This window comes from Suncus etruscus, chromosome 5 (assembly GCF_024139225.1).
Source record: "Suncus etruscus isolate mSunEtr1 chromosome 5, mSunEtr1.pri.cur, whole genome shotgun sequence".
NCBI lineage: Eukaryota > Metazoa > Chordata > Mammalia > Eulipotyphla > Soricidae > Suncus > Suncus etruscus.
Genome location: NC_064852.1, coordinates 156,869,625 through 156,895,891, shown reverse-complemented (window position 1 = coordinate 156,895,891; position 26,267 = coordinate 156,869,625). Strand labels below are relative to the sequence as shown.

Here is a 26,267-nt window from a genome sequence, read left to right as displayed (position 1 = left end):
AACTTTTCGCCTTGAGTCTCTTTATCTTCCCAGCCCCTCTTTTTTTTTCAGGCCGGAATCCTCTTCATGACTCGGGAATAACTGTTGTGGTCTCCAGCCTCTCCCGCGGGTCGGGATCGAGGTCCCTGGGGGGCCGCAGACTATGACTTGGGAAAAGTTGCCTTTTACAATTTGGTTAACTGCTCCCACTTTTGCACACTCAATGGCAGCTTTTTGGGAAAGCTCCTGCCCAATTTCGGTCTTGGCTCCTCGTCCATAGTTTTCCATGAACATTGTCTAAGCTGATGGTAAGTCCTTCGTCCACTTCTCTGCCTTGTTTGCCTCCTGTGTAACCCAGTTGGAGTAATAAAGTCAGAGGCCTTTCTGCAGTCTGAGTGATGGTGTGTTTTTCACAATCGCCCTACCCCACCTCTCTATCTTTATCCTGTGCCTACTTCTGGCCAAGTTTTGAGCAGAGTCCTCTGTGCCCTCAAGGTTTTGGGGGAGGATCTCACAATAAAGTCTCCAGGATGTACATTCACCAAGGCCCCCCCTGCTAATACCTGCTAATACCATGCTAATATCTCCTTGCTTTGCTCTTCAGGCCCTTTGGCAATATTTGGGCTTCCTGAGTACTGCTTGGAAAATCCCCAAACAACATAAAACAGCCCCCAAACCCAAATATATTTCTATGTCTTTTAGTGGGGCAAGTATTCAAAAAGGTGATGTACATAGACAAAACTTAAAAACACCCTTATGGGTTTGGGTCAATAGCCTAGCAGTGAGGGTGTTTGCCTTGCATATGGCTGACCTGGTTTCTAGTCCCAGCCTCCCATAGGGTTCCTTGAGCCTGTCAGGAATGATTCCTAAGATCAGATCCAGGAATAACTCTTCATCACTGCCAGGTGTGGGATACTAACAAAAAAAAAACCCAAACAAACCGATCCACAACCTAAGAAAGAACACTGGGTAGAGGACAGTTTGAAATGATCACTCTGGACAAGAACTGGAATCTGAAAGGAGGGAAAGTTAGACATGATACCCTTTCAGCAACAATATTGCAAACTACAGTGTCTAAAAAAGTGTATATGTGAGAGAGAGGAAAGAAGGAGAGGGAGAGGATCCAGAGGCAGGCAGGGGGACATTGAAGGCAGGAAATTTGCCCTGGTGAAGGATTTTATATGACTGAACACAATAATAAACAACTCTGTCACTGTGGAGAAGCAAACCCAGCTGTATTATGAACAGCCTTGTAACTTCCTGTGTTAAGTAAAGTGATTAAAAAAAGCTAGACTCTATAGAAAATGAAGAATAATAGCAATGTGAACTATTTCTAATTGTTCACATACTAATGTAAACTAATTCTGAATAGCTCGAGCACCCCAATAACTAGTACAGCTCCCCTGGGGTAAGAGATGCTTATTTCTACTACAATTCTGGGGAATAAGAACCACTGGAACCACTTCCTTCTGCAAGACAGACTCTGTATGTCTGTTAGCGGAAGGAAATGATCTAGGTGCTAGGGTGCACATCAAATGCATCCTGTGTTGCCTGGGGTTACATAAGCTGCTGGGCCATTATTGTAGGTGAACACAGGGAAGAAGGCAACCAGGAAGAGAGCTAAGAATAAGGAGTCTGAAGTGAGCATTAACAAGCCATAGGCAGGTGGCTCTTGGACTTAGAGACACCTACGTATCTCACTATGAATGCCCCCTGAAGAATTGTGCAGGGCCTGGGCTCAGTTCTAAGATGTAAATAAGCAAGTGCCCCCAAGGACCCGACAGCTAAGACTGTAGCTGTTTTTCCCACATGTAGAAAGGAAGAGCTTTTTGTTTGTTTAGTTTTATTTGGGAGGGCATATTCAGTGGCTCTCATGGGGTTACTCCAGGCTCTGTGCTCAGAAATCACTCCTGCAGGCTTGAGGGTCCATGTGGGGTGCCAGGTATCAAACCTGTTTCTGTCCTGGCTATTTGCCTTGCATGCAGCCAACCTGGATTCGATTCCTGACATCCCATAAGGTCTATTGAACTGACCAGGAGTGATTCCTGAGCAGAGAGCCAGGAATAACCCCTGAGCACCACTAGATATTGCCCTAAACAACCCCTCCCAAAAAAACCAAAACCAAAAACCCTTCCATTCCTTAATTATAAATTTTTAATTGCTGGAAGGCTAAAGAAGAGGTGAAAACGAATTATTAGTCAATGGAGTCTCTAGAAGAGTTGGATTGTTAGTGTTCGAGTTGTCACTGAGAGTCAAAGACAACTTGTAATGCAAGGTGCAAAAGGGAGTTTATTTGGTTAGCCAAGGTCTGAGCCTCATTCCACTAGGGAAGTCTTGGCAAGGACCCTGAGTCAAATCTTCGAGCAGTTTATATAAAAATTACAAGTAGTAATAGAATATTAGCAAAGCAATCATTTCATTATATAGTTGTCTTAATCACAAATTTTTCTAGCTAAACTTCGGTTGTCTAGGGATACTGTAATTCGAACCCAAGTTGTTGTGGTGATCCTTGATTCAAATCTTGGTCATCTAGGGATATTCCTGGTTGTCAGGGGATCTCTGATGCAAACTTTAGTCCTTATTATTCTAATACGGAACCTGGTTGTTGGGTGAATACTCTGATAACAAACTCTGTTGTCGGGGGATACTCTGATACAGAACCTGGATGTCAAGGGTTAATTTGATTCAAACTTTTGGTTGTTAAGGATTCCTTTTTCCAAGCTCACTCAGCCCCTGGTTCCGTATTCCTGGAGGGCACTAACTTTGGTTTTATTTCTTTTTTTTTAATTTTTTCATTTTGCCACACCTGGTGTTGCTCAGGGATTGCTCCAGGGTATGTGCTCAGAATTTGCTTCTGACTTGGGGGACCATATGGGAAACCGGGGATCGACCTGCAGTCCATCCTAGGTTAGCATGTGCAAGGCGTAGATGCCTGACTGCTTGCGCCACTGCTTTGGCCCAATTTTTGAGTTAGTTAGAAGTGGATAAGTACACTTTCATAGGGTTAGGGCTTGTCTTTCTAGACAAGTTTCTTGAGTTTCTAGAGTTTCTTATCATGGATTTAGGATGGGGAATCTTTATTTTTACAGGATATGAAGTTGTCCCAATCCTTCAATTTGTGAAAACATCATTCAGTGTCTATGAAGTTCAGTCAACCAAGTACAATAAAATGAGATAACCAAAAGAAAGCAAACATTTCCAAGCAGTATGGAGACTTGGAATGTTATGAAAGTTGTTTTGCAGATTTATATTAAAAGATAAAATTTTATATAAAAAACAAACACGATGGGCTGGAGTGATAGGACAAAAGTAGCCCATCTGCCTTGCATGCTGCTGACCCAGGGACCAAACCGGGTTCAATTGCTGGCATCCCATATGGTCTTCAGAGCCTTCCTGTTTCGATTCTGTGTCCAGAGCCTGGAGTGATCCTTGAGTGCTGCCAGGTGTAGCTCTAAACACCAACTAAACCAAAACAAAACAAAATTCCATCCACATGAACAGCATGAGATATAAAATTGATGAATAGAAAAGCAAATATAGGGCCCGGAGAGATAGCACAGCGGTGTTTGCCTTGCAAGCAGCCGATCCAGGACCGACCTAAGGTGGTTGGTTCGAATCCTGGTGTCCCATATGGTCCCCTGTGCCTGCCAGGAGCTATTTTTGATCAGATAGCCAGGAGTAAGCCCTGAGCAATGCCAGGTGTGGCCCAAAAACCAAAAAAAAAAAAAGAAAGAAAGAAAAGAAAAGAAAAGCAAATATAAAAGAAAGAAATCTATTGATGTCAATGACAGAACCAGGAAGAATCAGAGTGGTATCAGTCCAAGAATATGGAAATTAACACTGGAACTGACAACACTCCAAATGTTGACTGTATTTGTCTATGTATTTTGTTGTGGGTCCACACCCAGTGTTGCTCACGGGTCAGTCCTGGCCCTGCACTTAGTAGTCATTCCTGGAAGTTTCAGAGGACCATATGGGATGTTCACAGTTGAAACCATATCAGTTGCATGCCAAGAAGGCATGTTATCCCTCCAGTCCTGAGATCCTTGATCTTAATAGTTTTCCTTATGTATTTTACACATTTTTTTTTTTTTTGGTTTTTGGGTCACACCCGGCAGGCTCAGGAGTTACTCCTGGCTCTATGCTCAGAAATTGCTCCTGGCAAGCTCAGGGGACCATATAGGATGTCAAGGTTTAAACCACCATCCTTCTACATGCAAGGCAAACACCTTACCTCTATGCAATCTCTCCTGCCCCCACACATTAAATTTTATTAGAATTTTTTCTCTAAACTATCATTCAGATAGTTATTTAGTTGTTTTTTTTGCCTAGAAAATGCCAAGTATTGGGGCCAGAGTGATGGCACAGTGCTGGGGTATTTGCCTTGCATGAAACCAATCCAGAACGGACCTGAATTGTATTCCTGGCATACCTTATGGTTCCCGGTACCTGCCAGGAATGATTCCTCAGCTCAAAGCCAGGAGTAACTCCTGAATGCCGCCTAGTGTGGCCCCAAAACAAAAACAAACAAACAAAATAGAAGATGCCAAGTGGTACAGTAGGATTTCCACAGAAGCCTACAATACATTTCACAAAACCCTACACATTATTTCTTCTTTGAAACTAATGGAGATATCCATTTAATAGCTGACAATCAAGAGTGCAGCCTTGACTGAAAACAAAACAAAACAAAAAAAACCAGGAGGGATTCCCAGTTCCTGGGGAAGTTGAGAGGATTAGTGAGGGGAGGGGTGGGGCCAAGACAGTCCCATCCTATGCAAGTGATAGGATCAGGGAGTGCCTTCAGGAGCCAATCAATTCCCTGGAAAGAATGCATGTTGGGGGCCCGGAGAGATAGCACAATGGCGTTTGCCTTGCAAGCGGCCGATCCAAGACAAAAGGTGGTTGGTTCGAATCCCGGTGTCCCATATGGTCCCCCATGCCTGCCAGGAGCTATTTCTGAGCAGACAGCCAGGAGTAATCCCTGAGTACCGCCGGGTATGGCCCAAAACCCAAAAAAAAAAAAAAAAAAAAAAAGAATGCATGTTGGAATCCAACCAATTGGAGAGGGAAGGACCCACCCTAATTGCCTGAGTTCCATCCTCAGTCCATTTGCATCTCAGGAGCTGGTGGCTTGGCCTGAGCCTTGAGCCCTGAGCCTGCAGGAGGGGTGCACACATCCTCCCTGCTTTGGACCCAGCTCTGAGACCACACCTGACAGTGGGGAGCAACCACAGGATCCAGGTGAGCTGCAAGCTGCCACCAGGGATAGAGAGGACCTTCAAGCTAAAGACACAAAAAGGGGGGCATTGGGGGAAGCAGCAAGAAACGGCATCTTTGTACCTGGCTCCATAGCAGAGTACAAGATAATGGCCAACTATCATAAGTAAGAGTTTAGACATGGATTCTTGGCTTAGGGTCTGTCATCTTTTTGGAAACCTTGTGGTTTTCCACAATCTGTATTTTCATTTCTATTCCAACATTGTCTTAGGTTTTTAACTCTCCTTGGAGTGGCGCCTTCTACCTACCAGAGGACAAATTGCAGATTCCCCTGTGGAAGGCTGGAAAGGGCCCAGAGCAGCTGAGGTCAGAGCTGCAACAACCTGCTCCTGCTGCATAGTCCCAGGCCTGCCTTTGCCCGTGGCAGCGGGTGTGACCATGGCCCTGGTGGCCTCCCTGACTGAGCTGCAAGCAGAGGCCCGCTGCTCCGTGTGCCAGGCTTTCCTGCAGGAGCCTGTGACACTGGAATGTGACCACAACTGCTGTGGCTCATGCCTGCAGCAGGGCTGGCAGCACCTGCACGACGTCCTGCCCTGTCCCGTGTGCCTGCACCCCTGCACAGGTGGGAACCCCTCAGAACACAAAGCTGGAGGACATGATGTGGTCCAGCAGATTCTGTGTGTGAGGGAGAAGAACAGTGAGAAGAAGCAGAAAGAAAACGAAGAGGATGAGGAAGAAGAGGGAAGAGGCCACTGTGAGAGGCACCAGCAAGCCCTGAGTCTGTTCTTCGAGACGACCTGGAGCTGCTGTGTGGCCAGTGCGCTGCCTCCCCTGACCACCAGGCCCACCACCTGACTCCCATTGCAGAAGCCGCTGCTCATCACAGGGTGAAGCTCAAGACTTGCCTATGGCAGCTGAGAGAGCAGCTGGAGGAGGCAATAAGGGCCTTGGAAAGGAATGATGACGAAGTCACCAAGCTGAAAGGCCAGTTGAAACTGCAGAAGCAAAATGTGACCCAGGAAAACAGTCAATTGGCGCAGTTCTTGAGGAAACAGGGCCGTTCCATCGGGAGAAAGCTGACCGTGGGAAAACAGAAGTTTTGCTTTGGTAGGAGATTCTTTGGTGGGTTCAGAGGTGAAGGTGTCTGGATAATACAGTGGGTAAAGCATTAGCCTTGCGTGCAGCTGTCCTGAGTTTGATCCCTGGCATCTCATATAGTCCCCTCAGCCTGCCAGGAGTGTTTCCTGAGCACAAAGACAGGTGTTAAGACCTGGGTGTTGCTGGGATAAGGCCCCAAAACAAAACAAACAAAAAAACAAATTCCTATGCACATTTCACACATTTTAAAATAAAAACAAAAACAAAAAATAGCTGTAACAAATACAATAATTAAAAGTTTAAATTTTTTTAAATATTTTAAGGAGCTGAAGAGATAGCATAGAAATGAAGCATGTTCCTTGCATGCAGAAGGATGGTGGTTTGAATCCAGGCATCCCATATGGTCCCCAAGCCTGCCAGGGGTAATTTTTGAGTGCAGAGGCAGGAATAACCCTTGAGTGCTTCTGGGTGTGGCCCAGAAACCAACGGTCAATGAATCAAAGAATAAAGTTTAAAAAAAAGGAATTTATAAAAAAAAATAGAAAACAACACATTTCTTTCTTTCTTTTTCTTTCTTTCTTTTTTTTTTTTTTTTTTTTTTTTTTTTTGGTTTTTGGTTTTTGGTCACACCCGGCGGTGCTCAGGGGTTACTCTTGGCTGTCTGCTCAGAAATAGCTCCTGGCAGGCACGGGGGACCATATGGGACACCGGGATTTGAACCAACCACCTTTGGTCCTGGATCGGTTGCTTGCAAGGCAAACGCCGCTGTGCTATCTCTCCAGGCCCAAGAAAACAACACATTTCTATGTACACGTCCAATATATTATTTTGAAGAAAAAATGAAACAAATACAATATTTAAAATGAAGAAAAAGTACATTTTAATCCACAAACTTATCACAGTCGAGAGAAGTGGGGAGTTGGAGAGTGCAGCACACATCTCACACTTGAGCACTACAGGCTCAGGACGAGTCAGCTTCTAAGCGGGACAGGCAGCAGCAGCAGAAACACCCAACTGGCTGGATTAATATCCTAGGTAGGCCTCATGTGTCCTGTGGGCGGGCCATAGTTTGGGGACCCATAGATTGGGCTAAAGCAAATGTCTCTAGGCACCCCTCAAATGAGTCATTTGCATATCATTTTCAAGGGCTATCCAATGGCATAAGGATCCAAATAGTTCCCCCCAGTAATGTAGAGATGGGTCTCAAACTCCTGTCTCTGGTGGCTCTAATCTCTGTTCATGTCCTCTGGTTTTCTGCCTCCCATGTCACTATTGTCATCTACAATTCTTGGGTTTGGATGCTGGTGTTCAGTTGATCCCCAACCCTATTCTAAGAACTAAAAAGGTTTCTGAACTGCAAATGCCAGATCCCAGTAGAGTCTTAAATATCACCAGCTGAGCCCACCAAGACTACAAGAATGCGAGTGCAAGTCAGCACGGCCAAGAATGATCTGGATGTTTCCTAACTGCCCCCTTGAGTATCCTGGGTGCAGTGGTTGGGGAGTCAGCTCATATAGTAGGGCATATGCCTAATATATTTGAAGTTGCAGCAGATTCTGGGTGCAAGTGTGTCCCTGGTGCACACTGTGCGCATTGGTGCCCCTGGCATCACTACGTGTGGCCAACAAAGCCTGAATGGAATAAGTAAATGATCCTTTAACCTTCCTCATGAAAAATGAGACATCATTAATAGAATATTACAGGTATTTCCTTTCCTGAGGAAACTATCTTATGCTAGGAAAAAATAAAAACGCTTGTATTAAAAAAGAAAAAATTCTCAAGATTTCCAACAAAAGTGTGCATAGGCTTTTCTGCCCAAGACAGCCAAAAAGAAGCCACCAAACACAATCTTCTTGGACCCAAACCCGAAGAACCATTATAAAAGACTGCTGTCTGGTTCCCTGTGGCTTTTCTGCCCAAAGCAACCAAGAAGATGCCATTGAACATAAACTCCAGTACCCAAACCCAATATGGTGGAGCCAGAAAAGTGCAGCAGCTCCACTTAGCTCCGTGCAGTCCGCATCTTCTATACCATGAACCCAGCACAGCACATAGTAAAAACTACTATAGAAGTGTTGCAATGGAGAAGCAATGCATGATAACGCCACACATAGAGAATGAAGATCACCTGAAAATCCTCTCAGATAAAAATTTTAGAGTATTAATGTGGAGGATGCTCAAAGAACTCAAAGCAAGCATAGATTGATCTGAACAGACCATAGTGACAGAACTCACAACTGAAATAAGAGGTCTGAAAATCTCAGTGGATGAAATGAACACCTCAATGAAAACCCTCTCCAAAGGTGTAACAGCAGCTGAGGACGGGGTCAGAGAGCTAGAGGATGAGGTGCAGAACAACTGCATATAGCAGAAGAGATTGGAAAAGAACCTTTAAAGCAAATGATCAGACAATGAATTTACTACTCAAAAAATGTTGGCAGTTGAAAATAAAAGTTTGATAAACTCAACAGGAACAACATAGGAATCATTGGAGTCTCCAAGACTCAGGAAGAGAATATTAAGAAGAGTTGGAGAAAGTGTGAGAAAAGGAAGAGGAAGAAAATATGAAGAAAAAGAAGGGGAAGAATAAAAAGAAAAAAGAAAGTGGATGAAGGAAAAAGCGGAGGAGGAGAATAAGAAGAAAAGGAGAAAGAAGTGGAAGAGAAAGAAAAAGAAGAGGAGAAAGAGAAGAAAAAAAGAATAAAAAGAAAAGAGGAAGGGGAAGTATACAAGGAAGTAGAAGATAAAGATGAGAAAGAAAAAGAAGATGAAGAAATAGAAGATGAGGAAGGAAGGAAGACCAAGAGAAAGAAGAAAAAGAAGGGGGAAAAAGAAAATGAATTGAAGATGCTTTAATTTTTATTTTACTTATTTTTGGTTTTTCAGTCACATCCTACAGTGCTCAGAGGCTACTCATGGCCCTATGATCTGAAATCGCTCCTGGCAGACTCAGGAGACATATGGGATGCCAGGATTGGAACCACTGTCCATCTGCATGCAAGACAAATGCCCTACCTCCATCCTATGTCTCTGGTTTCTGAGGATTTATTTTTAATTTCTTTTCTTATAATAGTCTTTGTTTAAAAACTGTGATTATAAACATGTCTGTAGTTGGGTAAAAGAGAGAGAGACCTAAAAAAAGAACAAAAGTGTGCATAGTCTAAGTACTGTTCATGCCAACTCACCTAGGCAGTATGGAATCTACCCAAACTTCAGTTCTTTAATAGACCAAGAAATTATTGAGGTCATCAGATGGGGCCATGTTTGGGTGCTAGAAAAAGAGTAAGTTGGGTTACAGAAAATGGTAGGTTCTGATGCTAAAATTCTTTTCATTTTTATTTTGTTTTGTTTGGAAACCATATCTACTGGTTCTCAGAGTTTCTTCCTGGCTCTCAGCTCAGAAATCACTCCTGGCAGGCTCAAAGAACTCAGTGGGATGATGGGGATCAAACCTGGGTCAGCTACATACGGGCAAACACCCTCCTGATATGCTATCTCTCTGTCCCTAAAATTCTTATTTTTTTTAAAAGTTGAAATGAATAAAGGCAGATAAGGTCAACATACACTTACAGCTCAATTCTTTTACCATGACACAGAAAAAAGAGGATGGGGGGGTGTGTTACACCTCACTTTGTTTTTTTGTTTTTTGTTTTTTTTTTGGTTTTTGGGCCACACCTGGCGATGCTCAGGGGTTACTCCTGGCTGTCTGCTCAGAAATAGCTCCTGGCAGGCATGGGGACCATATGGGACACCTGGATTCGAACCAACCACCTTTGGTCCTGGATTGGCTGCTTGCAAGGCAAACGCTGCTGTGCTATCTCCCAGGCCCTACACCTCACTTTGTAATACTACAGGGCAGAGGAAGGTAAGTACACAGACTAAAGAGGTAAGGGGCAAGGCCACTCTTGGGTGTTGTAGAGGAAAAGACCAGGGTGCAAAGAGGTAGAGTGGAAGACATGCAGGGACATGCTCGTGGGACACTCCCCTAAACCCCATGAGAGCATCTGACTTTCCTCACATCTTCCCCAGATGTGGGGTCTATGGTGAAATGAGGGTGGGAAGAAAGATCCCAACCAGTCAGACATCTGGGCAAACAAAGAGGGTTTTATTTACACTACTTAGTCAGACTAGGTAAGTACCCTAGACCAAGGTTGGGGTCCAAAAGTTGGTTTTACTAGAACAACACTGCAAGCTCATGATAACTGGGCTTCATGCTCAAGTTATGTGGGGGCCATACCTCATGGGACGTTATCAATATGGCAATTAAGGTTCATCTGTAGGGCAGACCAGAGAGGCCACCTTTTGACCTTCCCATCTGCAAGCAAAAGCATTTCTCTTTGTTTTTGGGCCACATCTGGTGGTGTTCAGGGGTTATTCCTGGCTCTATGCTCAAAAATCACTCCTGTCAGGCACAGAGGACCATATGAGATACAGGGAATCAAACCCAGGTCACCATGTGCAAGGCCAATGCACTACTGTTGTGCTATTTCTTCAGTCCCAGCATCTCTTTTTAAATAAATTACTTTATATAAATACCATGGTTAAAAGGTTGTTCATAATACAATTGGGTGCGTTTTGTTTTTCACAATTGCAAAGTTGTTCATGACGAGTTTCAGACATCCAATGTTCAACACCCTTTTCAGTGCATGTTACAAATCCAAGAGAACCTTAACAATATAGGCACTACATTTCCAACTCAACAGCTACTCAGGAAAACAGAACATCAACAAAGCATACCACACTTGTCTCTGACAATGCTCATGTAGAGTTACTTGGAGGAGCTTCCAGGGGCAAAATAGGGCCGATGGGTCCCCGTGAACGAGGCAGAGATGGTTTGGAAGTGAGATCTGTTTCTCAGGTTGTAAAAGGTGACTTCTTTCAACTCATAATCTAGGAAAATGCCAAGTAGAAATTGAGAGTGGGCAAGAGGGAAAACGTCTTACAAGTGGGCACCAGGTGACAGGCAAGTTTCTGTTAGAACTCAGCCTGTCACATGCCTAAGGACCATCCAATCAAGCCATTGATTTTGACTTGCCAGGAGCACTGGCTGCCATCAAATCCCTCAATACCCAGGACAGCTGCCTGGGCTCTATATGTGTTGGCAAGAGGACCAGGGCCCCAGGCTGGTTCTCCTGGCAGTAGAGAACCATTCTCTTGTTCTGGGAGACAAACAGACCTGGATGTGCCATCTCAGGATCCACGGTCACATCCATCTGAAATCTGCTCATTATGTTCTGCAACCAAAGGTGTGTGTGAGGAAAGTGCGGATGGACTTGGGGATGCTGGCAGAAGGTTTGGGGGAGCTCCTTGCTTTTGCAGTTGGTCCCACTACAGCTGTGCATTCCTGACCCCCTTTAGAAGTGACGGTCAGGGGCTGGAGAGATAGCATGGAGGTAAAGCGTTTGCCTTTCATGCAAGAGGTCATCGGTTCGAATCCCAGCGTCCCATATGGTCCCCTGTGCCTGCCAGGAGCAATTTCTGAGCATGGAGCCAGGAGTAACCCCTGAGCACTGCCGGGTGTGACCCAAAAACCACAAAAAAAAAAAAAAAAAAAAGAAGTGACGGTCAGCCTTCAGAGAGAGTAGGGTGAGGGTGCTCAGGCTGGTCTCGAGGAGGGAGCCCAGCCCAGACAGCTCTTTCATGTTTCAGATCCCTTTGTGGAAAATAGCCTTCATTATGTCCAGTTAGATCTTAGCCAAGGCATCCTACTCTGATCGCAGGACATGCTTCGAGTCCTTGGAAATCGCAGCATAGTTCCTGCCCCTGACTCTCCACTATCTCTCTCCATCTTTGTCCCTCCAACACCTGCCTTTCAAAGATCATTTCTGTCTCCTCCAACTGCTTCCCCATCCGCCCCAGGCAGCTCTTGAATCTCTACCCTGTGATGAACATCAGTTCCTGTGATGGCTATTAGGAAGTGGCCTTGTGCTCAGGGGATGCATAGAACTGGCCACATAGCAACTCCAGGTCATCCTCACATAACAGGCTCAGGACATGCTCGTGCCTCCCACAGTGGCCCCTGCCCTCTGCTTCTTCTTCTTCCTTTTTCTCCTCCTTTCTCTTATTCCATAGAGAGAAAGCAGATAGGACACTTCAAAACTGTCATGGTCACATTTGCAGTGCCCCTTGTGCTAAAAAATTGGTGAGTGTCAGAGATCTGTGAAATCCTGATCTTAGTTGTATCTATCCCTTTGCCAGGAGACGATCATGGCCCATCACAAACAATCTTCGACGTGCCCAGAAGGGCTAACAACATCCTGAAACAGGCTGTTGAAAATCTCAGGTTTTCCTTCCCTCAATAAACCCAGCATGGATCAATGCAGGTTGAGGCTACTTGGGGTCTTATTTCTCCTTTCAAACTTTACTAAAAAGTAAATTCGAGTGATATGTCCCTAAGTTATGGGGTACTTTAAAATTTGGAAATAAAGGCATCAAAATGCACTTTATTTCCCTCAAAATAAATGAAAGTACCCAGGAACAAATGCAGAGGTGAGTCAGAGAGTTAGCCCAGATGATATGACCTTTCTCTTGCAGACAGCCAATGCTGGTACAATGATCAATATACCATATGATCCCCAGGAAGTTAAAATTAATCTCACAATGCAAAGCAGCCTAGGAAATGCCCCTAGAGAGCTGGCCCAAACCTCGTTTGATGATTTCAAACATGCTTGTGTTCTGTTTTCTTGCCTTAAGTATAAATACAATATTAAACTTCATTTATTCACTTACATTCAAAACAAGGAAAGTTTGTTAAAAAAAACTGTGGAAATGTTGGGGTTTTCAGGGAAAAATATACAGGGCAACATCCTTGAATGACACCAGCATATACTTCAGAATGGTTCTTCTGCTAGATTCTGGGAAGCTCCAGTGGACTTTACAACAAGGAAATAGTGGGTGAAAAGATACATTCTAGGGAAAAATCTATTCTTTTATAGGCTGGTGCCGAATAATTGAGAGGTTCTTTATGATATGCTTCAATAAACTATGAGTTATAATTTATCATATAGGCAAGGCACTTGGCTGCATATAGATAACCCAGTGATCTGCTACCATACTATATGGTGCCAATAGACAGCAGTGATTCTTTAGTGCAGAGATCAGTTGAGCAAAGACCAATGTACCCACAAAAATGGAAAAATTAATACAAACCTAGTAAAAATAGATAAGCCCTATACTCACATTCAGAAAATTCATGTGGAAGTCGGGAGGCATCAGCAGTCCTGCCATCTTCTCACCAAGCACAGTTGTCTCCACCTCAGGTTTATTCAACACTCAAGATGTGCATTGTCACACTGTGTTTCACAAGGTTATACAAGGCTATGTCTTCATTTCTCAGACTGTTCAGTTCCATGTGAGCTGTGATGGTGGACTAGCCTGCAGTGAAGGGGACTCCACCCTGGAATTTCAGTTCATAAACAGAATGACCATTTCTGTTGATGTAATGACAGTTGAACACGCCCCGTCAGACCCATGGACCTGAACTCAAGAAACACCACTTGGATTTGGTCTCTGTGAGGCCAGGTATAAAAAAGAACAACTTTGACCACTGAGAAAGTCAGATAGTGAGCAGAATAGCACCATCCCATCCACTAAAGTCTGGATAAAGCATCTATCCCTCTATTTGTATCTATCCCTCTATTTCTATCGAACCTATTCCTTTCCCCAGCCATTTCTAGCTGGTGAATAAATCTCTGACTCTCTCTCTCCATACTTCTCCCTCTCCCTATCCCTCCCCCACCTTGGTTGGGGGGCAGCCTCAGACTTAAGAATAAAGATACTTGGTTTCTCTCCCTTTTTCTCTCAGTTTCAGGCAGACAATCATTACAAGTAGGAATCTCTGGGTTGGCATGATGCTCCTGGTAGTTTAGCCCCATGGGCCCCTTTGAGCCTTGTAGCACCAGATCCTAGTAGCCTTGGAATTCTGTATCATGCAGTTCTGCAGTTTTGGGGCTTTGCAGCGTTGCTGCACCTGTGTAGCAGGCTGACATGCAGCTTATTGAAGTGTCCTGCAGCAGCCTGTACAGTTGTAGATAACCAGAGTATCTGCAGGCTGAAAAACAGATTATTCTACGAAATTCTACATACACCATTACCTGGGTTTATAGCTCCCATCTACTCAAACCTTTTCCACAATTCTGCTGCTTCCCCTCTCTGAGTTGGGGTTCAGGTACTTAACCTGGATTCAGAGCTCCAAGATTGGGTGGAATGGATGCCCCCAAACCGAAAACAAACTGCATGTCTGAGCACAATGCTCTGTGTGGGTCCTGAAACCTGAGATGCAGGCTCTCCTCTGGTCATAGAGGAAGGCAATTTCCACTATGTTCAGCACCTCAGCCTCCATTGGGAAAATGCAACGTCTTCAGGAGCTTTTGGGTCTCATGCCTTAATCCCAAGGGATTGAGAAGAATCAGGTCTTGAAGCAAACACTGACTATGGAAATAATCCACGAAGATTGAAGGGAATAAAACAGATTGAGGAAAGTTCTACCACCACCCTTCGGCCACTAGCAAGAGATTTAACAGTCAGTGAGCCCATCTGTAAAAAATAATATTGCAACCCCTTTCACCCAGATATAGAGTTTTTAATGGAAATAGAAAGACAACCCTATAGGGTGGAGAAAAGGGTAAGGGAACAATCCAAAAGGTGCTTCAACACAAAGTTGCTTATGGACTTCCAGGGACCCCGACCAGTGGGTAAAGCTGGAGACCACGTCAGTAATTCGCGGTTCTCGAAGAAGAATCCGGCCTGGAATAGAAGAGGGACTGGGAAAAATAAAGAGACTCGAGACGAAGGATTCCGATCAGGAGTCCGTTTAATAAAAGAAAATTTAGACCTTTTATAGACAATGCAAAACAGAGAGAGTAGGGGCGGGGAACAGTAGGAATTGCTGTAATTTTCCACGGGAATATCTTGATTTTACAAGGTTAATAAGATTATCATCAGTCAAGAGATTTACATTATTTTTGAGCAACAAAGTACAAAACCTAATCTCAGCTTGGGCCTTTTGACCCCTGTCTATACAAGGACATCTTGGAGCCTAGTAACTCCCTAGCTCTAGGCTATTTCTATTTCTTTGGGTCCAAGGGCAAGGAAGGCCACATGCAGCTTGTAAAAGCTAAGATTTTTAGAAACTTCATTTTGATTGGTGAGAGGGCTTTATAATTATTCCAAACAGTCTCCAACAAATTCCCCCTTTTTTATTAATTCAAAGATGGGTGGAAACCCTGTCTTAGGCTGTCTGGTGGGCCCCCAGTGTCAGAACCCCAAAAGTAGCGGCTCGGGGAGCACGCAAGAAGGTTCTTGCATCAGTGCATGTAGGCTGGAGTGCCCTACCCCTAAGAGCCTGCACAAAGTTAAAGAATGGGGTGTGCTCCTGACTACAAGCACCAGGCTAATCCCGTCAAAGGCATTTCCACAGCCGTGTGAGGAAGGATTTCTTTCGCTTAGCGAGCCGTTCCAGTTCCTCAAAATCCAGTTCTTCAGGGGCGCTCTCTTCGCCCTCAGTAGTATCAGCAATGGGGGGCTCATGAGGCTGGAGCTGCTGGTAGTAAATGCCCACAGATTTTTTTGTAGCCTCATTAATCTGGGTTTTTATATAGCCAGTTAGGCAGCGAAATGCCCATGGACCAAAAGAAATGAGCAGCATGAACCCAATGAATGGGCCAAGCAGCGTGGATAGAAGGGTGGATAACCAGGGAGATGTGGAAAAACAATTTTTATACCAGCTTTCCTCCCTGTCCAAGGTTTTCTTGGTTTCAGCTAGACTTTCTTCAACCTTTTTTATGCTATCCTTAACAAGGCCTAACTTATCTTTAAAAAAGCAACATTCTTCTTTTAAGGCAACACACATTCCTCCCTCCTTTAAAAAGGCAAGGTCAAGGGCTCGGCGATTTTGCAATACCATTTCAGCCAAGGAGCCAACAGTTTGTTGTAAATAATCAAGACCCTTTTTAAGCTCCTCTATATCCTTAACAACAGTGTTTGTTAGAAAGCCTATAGACCCCTCAGTGTGGATGAGGGAATAGATACCTGTACCTGCACCAGCGGCGCCAAGGCCAACAAGGACGGCCAGGGTGATGGCTGTTACAGGTTCGAGTTTAGCACGAGAGAGACCAGGGAAGGTACCAGAGTGAGGCAATAAGTCTGATTCGGGTCGAACAGTGAGTTTGGGCATAAGAATTGCCAAAACACAATAATCACGGTGAGCAAGAAAAACATTAACGATAATATGAGGGGTTAATCCAGTGGAGCAAACAAAAAAGGTGAAATTTGGGGCAATAAGAAAAAGAGCTTGTTCATGAACATGAAATGTTTGATTGCAGGTTTCTAGCAAGGGAACGGGAGGAATCATTTGGGGGCCAAGGAGACAGAGTCCATACCCCACGACTTGTCCCACTGTCAGTCCGTGTCTTTCAGGCTGTGTACCCCAGTGAAGGAGACCAGAGTCATTGGTGTAGAGGGGAGTTCCGAAGGCTGCAATGCCTTCATAGAACGGTGGAACCGACAAGTAGCAAATCCAGCAGCGTTCGTAGGGGGTTATGGAGAGAGCTTGGGCAGATGCATTAACCATTTGCAGGATGAGGTCAGCCGTGGAGACAGGTCCCGCAGGGATAGTAGGCTGGAACTTAGTAACAGCAGCAGCGGCAGCATCTGGCTTGGCTGTGAAGGAGCGGGGCAGAGGAGGGGGCAACGCCTTGGGCGGTGCCTGGGGTAAGAAGGGGCCACCACCGGAGGGGTGCAAAAGAGGATTGGGGCCAACAGCTATGGGGCGAGAAAAGGGGATTTCTTTAAGAAGTTTTATGGAAAAGGTAAAGCCCTTGTCATAACCTGTACAGTAAAGGCGTAGGCCCCAAGTGAGAGTATTGTCCCAAGAGTATTTTTTGCCGGCTGTGGTAAATTGGATATGCAACGGGTTGCACCATCCTTTGTAGCAGGGATGCAGGGAACATAATGGCCGCTTGATGGGGGGTCGAAGGCAGCGGACAGTGATAAAATCCCAGGAGGAAGAGGGTGTGCAATAAGTGTCCCCAGTTGTTTCACAGCCCCAAGCAGCGCAAAAAAAGCTAGATCTGTCTCCACAGCTGTGGGCTAAGGAGCGATCCTGTTGATCTCTATGGAAACCTCCAGGACACACATAAATGAGTGTGTCAAGCAAGGATGATCGGCTTAAAGCGCTGTAGCTGCCGGGAGTAGCCTTGGGCTGAAGATCATTGCGAGGAGAAATAAAATCAGGGGTGACCCAGTAGTCGCTAGGCATAGGAAGAACACACATATCAACAAAAAGATCCGGCCATGGGACTGTGGGAGCTATAATAGAGGTGGCATTGGCTACATCGCCAGTCTCAGTAAGAATAACCCAGGTAAAGTTATAGACCTGGTAAGGGCCAGGAGCTGCAGCAAAGGCAGCAGGGGTGGGAGGGAGGGAGCTAAGAGTTAGGAAGAAGAGTAGTGGCAGGTTGTTGAACCGATTTTGCAGGTTCAGAGGCCAAGCTGTCATTTTTATTTTCGCCATCTGCAAGAGAAAAAGGAGAAGAATTCTCAGGGAGAGAGTCCCTGGGTTCATTGCATAATTTAACCAGTCTTTCTGGTAGCCACCTAGTTTCGTTGGTGGTGGGGTTGTGAATGCAGGCATGACCTTTTCCCCAAATGAGAACAGGGTGTGGTCCTTGCCAGAGGCCTGTGTGTACATCTTTCCACAGGACCTGTTTGAAATCATCCTTAGTAGCCGGGTGCCACAAAAGGTCAGCGGCAGAGAGCTGTTGCAAATCCAGGGTAAGGAAATTTAAGACAAAGAGTGCATGATTTAAAAGAAGCCGATGTTTACCTCAGCGTGCATAGAGCGTCTCGCTTTCATTAGAAAGCTTAAAAAGCATGTTCTTTAATGTTTGGTTTGCTCTTTCCACAATGCCTTGGCCTTGGGGATTTAGGGGGATTCCTGTCTTGTGGGTTATTCCCAATTTTGAACAGAAATCTCTAAATTTGTTAGCAATATAACCTGGGGTATTGTCCGTTTTAAGCACAGATGGTTGTGGAATAATGGTTAGGCAGTGCAACATGTGAGCAATGACATCCTTAGCCGCCTCGCCAGTTTGCAAGGAGGCACAAATGAAACCACTAAAAGTATCAACAGTGACATGGATGTATTTAAGATTTCCAAAGGCTGCATAGTGAGTAACGTCCATCTGCCAGAGTTCTCCCAGAGTTAGGCCTCTAGGATTGATCCCTACGTGTGCTTCAGGTAAAAGAGAGACGCAAGATTTGCAGGATTTGACTATCTCCCTTGCTTGGTCTCTGGTGATTTTAAATTTTAGCCTTAAGGTTTGGGCATTCAAATGATGTAACTGATGGGCCTGGATGGCTCACTGGACGGGGGTGTTATGCAGCAGGGCAGGCATAATTTGAGTGGCTTGATCTACTAGGGCATTTCCCTCAGCCAAAGGTCCAGGGAGGGAAGTGTGGGCTCTAATGTGTGCTACAAAAATGGGTGGGATCTCATAAGTATAAGTTTTTGAATTTTTGCAAAGGCAGGCTGGGTATTAGAAGTGGGTTTAATAAAAGGTACAGTCTCAAGTAATGGAATAGAGGTTGCAATGTAGAAACTATCAGTATAGAGATTGAAGGGTTCAAAAACTGTTTCAAATACCCTTTGCACTGCAGCCAGTTCTACAAGCTGAGCAGATTTGTGCTCTGTAGTGAATTTCATGACCTTGCTCTGAACGCTCAAGGCCGCGGTGCCATTACAACTACCGTCAGTAAACACAAGAGTAGCCCCAGGGATGGGCTGTAGTTTTGTAAGTTTGGGAAAGACAACAGGGTGAATTTGCAAAAATTGAAGCAGCTTGTCAGGGGGGAAATGATTATCCAACTCCCCAGAAAACCCTGTAAGGAAGACCGCCCATTCGTCCTGATTAAGCAAGAGCCATTGTACTTCCTTTTTACTATAGGGGATAACAATTTTTGCCGGATGGCAACCAAATAGCTTGAGGGCCTGCTCGCACCCTTGCTGTGCTAATGATACTACCAAGTGTGGGTAAGTAGCGAGTGTTTTGTCTGGGTTACTGGGTAGGTGTACCCAGAAGAGTGGGCCCTGTTGCCACAAGAGGCCTGTAGGAGAGAATTTTGTGGAAAAAATTAATAAACATAAGGGTTTATCTGGGTTGAAATATGTGATGAACTGATTTTGTATGGCTGTGTGGACCAAATCCAGGGCCTTGTGGGCCTCGGGCGTGAGGTTTTGAGGGCTGCTAGGATCTGTATTCCCTTTGGCTATGTCATATAAGGGCTGAAGTTCTCCAGTGGTTAGTTTTAAATAGGGGCGTAGCCAAGTGATGTCCCCTAAAAGTTTCTGAAGATCATTAAGCGTTTTTTATGTGACCGGTCCAGATCTGAACCTTTTGAGTTTTAACTTGATTGGGGAGTAGTTCAAAGCCTAGAAACAGCTGTGGGGGATAGAGCTGTACCTTGTCCTTAGAAATAGTAAATCCCCTAGCTGTGAGCTTACTTATGAGGTGTTCTGCTATTTTGTTTAATTTTTGAACATCCTGTTCAGCGATTAAAATATCATCAGTATAATGAATTATATATGCAGAAGGGTAAGCAGTTCTGAGGGGGTCAATAGTTTGTGCTACAAATTTCTGGCATAGCGTAGGGCTATTTGCCATGCCTTGCGGCAAAACCTTCCATTGAAAGCGAGGGTTAGGCCCCGCACAGTTAACAATTGGCAGACTAAAAGCAAAACGTTTACAGTCATCTGGGTGGAGAGGAATGGAAAAGAAACAGTCCTTTAGATCAATGATAATTTTAAAGCTATTTTTTGGAATGGCCACTGGGGAGGGCAGACCTAGCTGGAGCGCTCCCATAGGGACCATGGTTTTATTTATCTCCCGGAGGTCATGGAGCAGCCTCCATTTTCCTGATTTCTTTTTAATAACAAAGATGGGGGTGTTCCAAGGGGAGGTGGAGGGTTCGATGTGTCCTGCCTGGAGTTACTCCTGCACTAACAACTGGGCAGCAGAAAGTTTTTCAGAAGACAGTGGCCACTGGCTAACCCAAACAGGGGAGTCAGACTTCCAAGTAATTTTATCTGCTTGGGTAGCAGGGGAGTCAGAAACCGCCATCAAAAAGGCTGCTGAGGAGTATTGTAGCCTAGGCCATGCCGATCTAACTTAGGTGTGACTTCAATTGGATTAAGCATACCTTGCAAATTCTTTCCAAGCCCTTTGTGCAACTCATACCCTTGGGCTAGCATTTGTTGCAGTACACGGGGGTCCTTGCACTTAATCAGATAAAGACCCATTTGTTCCATGAGATCTCGCCCCCACAAATTTATAGGGAGCTCAGGGATAATATAAGGTGTGATAGTGCCCTTGTCTCCCTCATCATCGACCCAGTTTAAGGGGCGAGAGCTTAAAAGAAACTGCTTGACAGTACCAGCAACCCCGGAGACACTGTCAAGGGTGGGGAGGGCAGGCCAGTTAGAAGGCCAGAACTGGGGGCTAATACAGGTAGTGTCTGCCCCGGAATCTAGGAGCCCAGTAAAGGGTCTTCCTTCTATAGTAATGGTTAGAGGGGGTCTTACTTTGCTGATAGCTTTAATCCAATAGACCTCGGAGGAGCCAGGAGTGGAGGCACCACGTGTCTCAGGGAGAGCCGGGAGGGTTGTATCTAATGGTAGAGGCAGTGCTTGGGCTAGGCGTTGTCCTGGTAAAATTTGCACAGGCCTGTAAGGGGCAGTGGCTAGCAGCATAATTTCTCCTGTATAATCATTGTCTACCAAGGATGGCTGAACTATCAACCCTTTTATAGTAGAGGAGGCACGACCGATAATAAAAAAAGAACATCCCTGGAGGTGGGGGGCCAAAAACTCCAGTCCCTATGGTGACTACCTTGTCTTCGGGTGTCAATACTGCTGGGGTGGATGCACACAAGTCCACTCCTGCAGAGCCTGGGGTGGCTCTGATAAGGGGGGCTGTTGTGGTGTAAGCTCTATCAAGTCCTGCTGGAGGTTGGGGTGGCTTTGGGCGGGAGCCACAAACTGCTGCACCGGGCGAGCTCGTCTCTGAAGCCCCATTAATACTGATTTTTGTGGGCCCTGGGGCCGGGCCCTCCTGCCGTTTCCCTGATGGGGAGGAAGGGGGTTGCCTTAAATATCAGTCTTAGAATGGCAAGAGGCCACCCAGTGCTTGCCACGGCGGCATCGGGGACAGAGGGATGGTTTAGGCTCAGTGTTAGCTGTGGTGAGCACTGAGGAGTGCTTAGCCATAGGGCATGTTTTGACCCAGTGTCCCGGTTGACCGCATTTAAAACAGGTTTTTCCATTGGACTGGTTCTGAAACGCCACTATGGCCTTGCCTATTTTATGTACAAAGGGGTCTGCCTCGCTACACAGACGGATCATCTTGTTTAAAGGTTTTAGCTTATTTTGGCCACAAAGAATGGCTTTGCAGGTTTCATTAGCATTTTCATAAGCAAGTTGCTTGACAAGGGGATTATTATAATCTGCAGAGCCCATAATCCTTTCTACCGTTTCCAGGAGTCTGCTAATGAATTTGTTGTAGGGCTCCTGGGGGCCTTGCACTGTTTGAGCCAGCGGAATGGTGGCCTGTCCACTTTTAGGCATGGCTCTCCAAGCCCGGAGGGCAGCAGCATTGATCTAAGCCAAACGAGCAGGGGAAAGCCTCTGTTGCTGTTCTGTAAAGGAGGCAAAGGTTCCCGTGCCGGTAAGCTGTTCATAGATCTGATCTGGGAGGGTAAAACCTCCATCGCCCAGGTTGGCCTGTTGCCTGCATCGAGCCAAAAAAATCCGTCTCCCAAAGTATATAGTCAGAGCGTGGCAAGGTTGTGCTAGCAATTTCCTTCCATTCAGCAGGTAACAGTTCTCCTCCATCTCGGACTGCCTCAAGGCAAGAGAGGGTGTAGGGGGCATTATGGCCATAGGTATTTATGGCTTGAAAAAGGGTTTCTATAGGTTTGTGTTGGAGGCGTTGGTATCTCCTAATCTCTGCCATGTAGTTGCCCACTGAAGGTGCAGATTCAGGGTTATCAGGGACTTGTTGTGGCTCTTCCTGAATGTCCTCAAGGGACCTAGCTAAAGACTGAGCCCTCTGGGCAGCCTGGGCTCTATCTAGGCTGTGGCTGCGAGTCACAGCACCCGTGCCCCTTTGCTGGGATCGGCCCCGATCCTCCGGCAAGCGGGGTATGGGAGGGGGCAGGGAGGGGGTAGGCAAGGTAACTCGCTCGGGCTGTTGATTAAAAAATACAGGGAACTGATATGAGTCATAAGAGGCTTGAAGCCGGGCAATCTGTTCCTCCAGACTTTTTATCTCCTTAAGTTCTCTTAATTGTGCCTCTAGGTCGGCCTTACATTTTTTGAAGTTAGAGGGGACAGTCTGCCATGCTAGAACCTGGGGTGGATTAGGCAGGCCGTCTGCGCTATACGGGGGGGGGGGGGGAGCGCAGGGAGAAAACCGGCCATGATCATAATGGGCGGCCTCGTCCTGCAGGGACAGATTGTCTTCAGTATCTAAAATCTCCTCCTTAGTGGGTACGCTGGCAATTATGGGGAAAAAGCCCTTGGAGGGTTCCAAGTCTATATCTATAAGGCTTTCTGTTTTGGGAGGGGTGCTGCTGGCCCGAGATTGACTGCGGGAAGCCATTTTTACAATGGCTTCAGCCTTTTCAACAATGTCCTTGTTAACAGGGCTTTCCCCAAGAGTCTAATTCTGCTCCTGTAATAATTTTTCCAAGAATAGTCCAATAGAACTGCATAACCTTTCTATCTTTCTCTTTACCATATTTGGTATAGTATTGCAAAATCTCATCACCAATTTGTTTCCAAGTACTGGTAACTATTGGGGGTCTAGTGACTACAAACCATGGACAAATATCATGTACACATATAAAAAAATTAACTAAGTCTTTTTTCTTCACTTTAACGTTTCTTTCACCCAGCTCTTTCTTAAGATCTTTAATAAAAACCTCTTCTTTAGATAAAGTAGCCCCCATTTTTCCGGGGCGATAGTCCCAAATCTCTGGGACGATTGAACGGCGGTGTTAGTGATCACTTAGTCTAACCTTCCTGCACCCTGCCCTTAATATAAGGGTCTTACCAGCGACTTGTGGACAGGCTCCCGGGACTCGCGCCTTTTGCCATTCGGCCGGGTGTTCTGTTCTTCGAGCCTCGCGCTGGGCACCACTTATGGCCTTCCAGGGACCCCGACCAGCGGGTAAAGCTGGAGACCACGTCAGTAATTCGCGGTTCTCGAAGAAGAATCCGGCCTGGAATAGAAGAGGGACTGGGAAAAATAAAGAGACTCGAGACGAAGGATTCCGATCAGGAGTCCGTTTAATAAAAGAAAATTTAGACCTTTTATAGACAATGCAAAACAGAGAGAGTAGGAGCGGGGAACAGTAGGAATTGCTGTAATTTTCCACGGGAATATCTTGATTTTACAAGGTTAATAAGATTATCATCAGTCAAGAGATTTACATTATTTTTGAGCAACAAAGTACAAAACCTAATCTCAGCTTGGGCCTTTTGACCCCTGTTTATACAAGGACATCTTGGAGCCTAGTAACTCCCTAGCTCTAGGCTATTTCTATTTCTTTGGGTCCAAGGGCAAGGAAGGCCACATGCAGCTTGTAAAAGCTAAGATTTTTAGAAACTTCACTTTGATTAGTGAGAGGGCTTTTTAATTATTCCAAACAGTCTCCAACAGTTGCTCCCATAAATGATTGACAAAAAACAAAATGTAAAGCCGGTTATTCCAACAGTCGTAGAGCAGTGCACCCCTGTACATCCCAGTCTCACAGGACACCTCCAAGAAGTTACTGCTGTGGACTCAGCAGATCTCCAGTCTAGGTGGCAGAAATTGTCAGTTCAAGAGATGGGCACAATGAACTTGAAGATGCACCTGTTCAGCTGCTCAGTCAGGTGGCTGAGGTCACCATTGTGATTTACAAAGTCATTTCTAGTTGGGTTTTCTACATAAAATGTTGATTCATCATGTTAAAGAATTCAAATGTGTCCTGTGACTCCATCTTTTTAAATTTACAGAAAATGTGTTATGATTATGAAGTTATTTCTTGTATCTATTTCCAAATAGAATAAAATATTCGTAACAGCTCAGAGAACATGAACAATGTCCTTCCCCAGATGCCACTTCTGAAGATTTTATCCAAAAATTGGATATTCCAGATTTGAAGGAAAGCCTCCCAAGTCTATGAGCATGGTCTTGGGTGGTAGTAGAAAATGATGGGTTGCAAGTGTCCCCTGCTGCCCAGAACTGCCCTGCAGAAAGAATCCTGTCTGGGTTCCCAAGCACTATCATCTTCATATTCCTGGTATATCAGAAATCACTCCTGCTTGGAGGATTATATGGGAGGGACACTGAGGGATCGAACTGTGGTTGGTCCTAAGTCAGTCGTGTGCAAAACAAACACCCTACCACTTGTGCTACTACTCAGGCCCCATTTGGGAGCTTTCAACTTTTCAACCTGACCTCAGAATTCTATTTCAGACATGGTATTTTGTATTTTCTCAAAATTTAATTCAATCATGGAGTCAGAGAGATAGCATGAAAGTTGGGCGTTTGCCTTGCATGCAGAGTGACAATGGTTCAAATCCCGGCATCCCATGATTCCTCAAACCTGCCAAGAATGACTTCAGAGCATAGTGCCAGAAGTACCTCCTGAGTGCTTCCGGGTGTGACCAAATGTAATGAATACAATCAAATTAACAAGAGTGGTGATATATGCTTTCAAACCTACTAAAATGCCAACACATTTAACTACTTTTATTTTTTTCATGTCAGAAGGGTCATGTGACATCGTAACAAGGTTGAAGGGAGGAACATATTACACAGGCATGTGAAAACCCAATCATCATTATGAACCGGGAAAGGATCTCTACCACTTTCTGATACCTCCAGAACAACTAACTCCACACCTTAACATCTACTACTTCATAACAACAATATTACCCCAACTTCATAGCATGTCATCGTGAAATACTATATATTCCTTTCTCTATTTCTATATATCACTTGACAATATGTGATCTTTTGTGTTGCATTTACTGAACATGCAATGAACTGCAAGGTATCTTTTAGACTCTCTTTGTAATACTGGATCATACATCTATGCTAAACTTTTATATTCATGTACATTTGTTCAATATGTGATTAGCTCAGACCTCGAAATTTGTAGAAAGTATTAACAAGTGTTCATACATAATTCTTAAACTTGGATTGACACACTAATTTACATTGTTGTTATGGAGAGTTCCATATATCCTTATTCAATAACACACCACATTTAGTTTGTTTCCACGACTATGACACAGCTACCTCAAATTCCAATCTGCAAATGTCTGGTAACTCAATTCCATAGCAATAATTCAATCCACTCTCCTCCATCCCTGGTATGGCGTGTTCTAGGCAGTTTCCAAGAATAGATGGTCATGCTCTATTGTTCTTGAAACATGTCAGATGGTTTGAATTGATTCAGAGATCAGTAGCATTAGTTAGAATGAGAGGGTTATAGATCATCAAGTGACTCTACATTTGCTTCTGATTTTCTAAAATAAGAAACAACTGGCATTCAGGCTAAAGATGTGTTTTCTGGGCCCAGTGTGGTGGTGCAGCAGTAGGGTGTTTACCTTGCAAGTGGCTGACCTAGGATGGACCATGGTTCGATCCCTTGGCATCCCATATGGTCCCCCAAGACAGGAGCGATTTCTGAGTGCAAAGTCAGAAGTAACCCACGAGCTCCACAGGGTGAGGCACAAAACTAAAAAACAAAGAAAGCATTCTTTACTAACCCTGTGTACTCTCCAAGGAGCCTAACGGGTTTATTAATCTGTGGGCTGTTTAATTCTCTCTTCACTCATCACACTTATAGTTTACAAACAGCCCGTTCTATTTTTTTTTTTTTGGTTTTTGGGCCACACCCAGCAGCGCTCAGGGGTGACT

The 26,267-nt window shown here is 44.9% G+C and overlaps 1 protein-coding gene and 1 pseudogene across 1 annotated transcript in view; one reads left to right on the top strand and one right to left on the bottom strand.

Moving 5' to 3' along the window:
* The window catches only part of LOC126009489 (ly-6/neurotoxin-like protein 1), a 245,391-nt gene that overhangs the window by 7,774 nt on the left and 211,350 nt on the right, over positions 1-26,267 (top strand). The gene's annotated exons all lie outside the window — the stretch shown is intronic.
* Positions 25,104-25,201, bottom strand: LOC126010270 (uncharacterized; annotated as a pseudogene).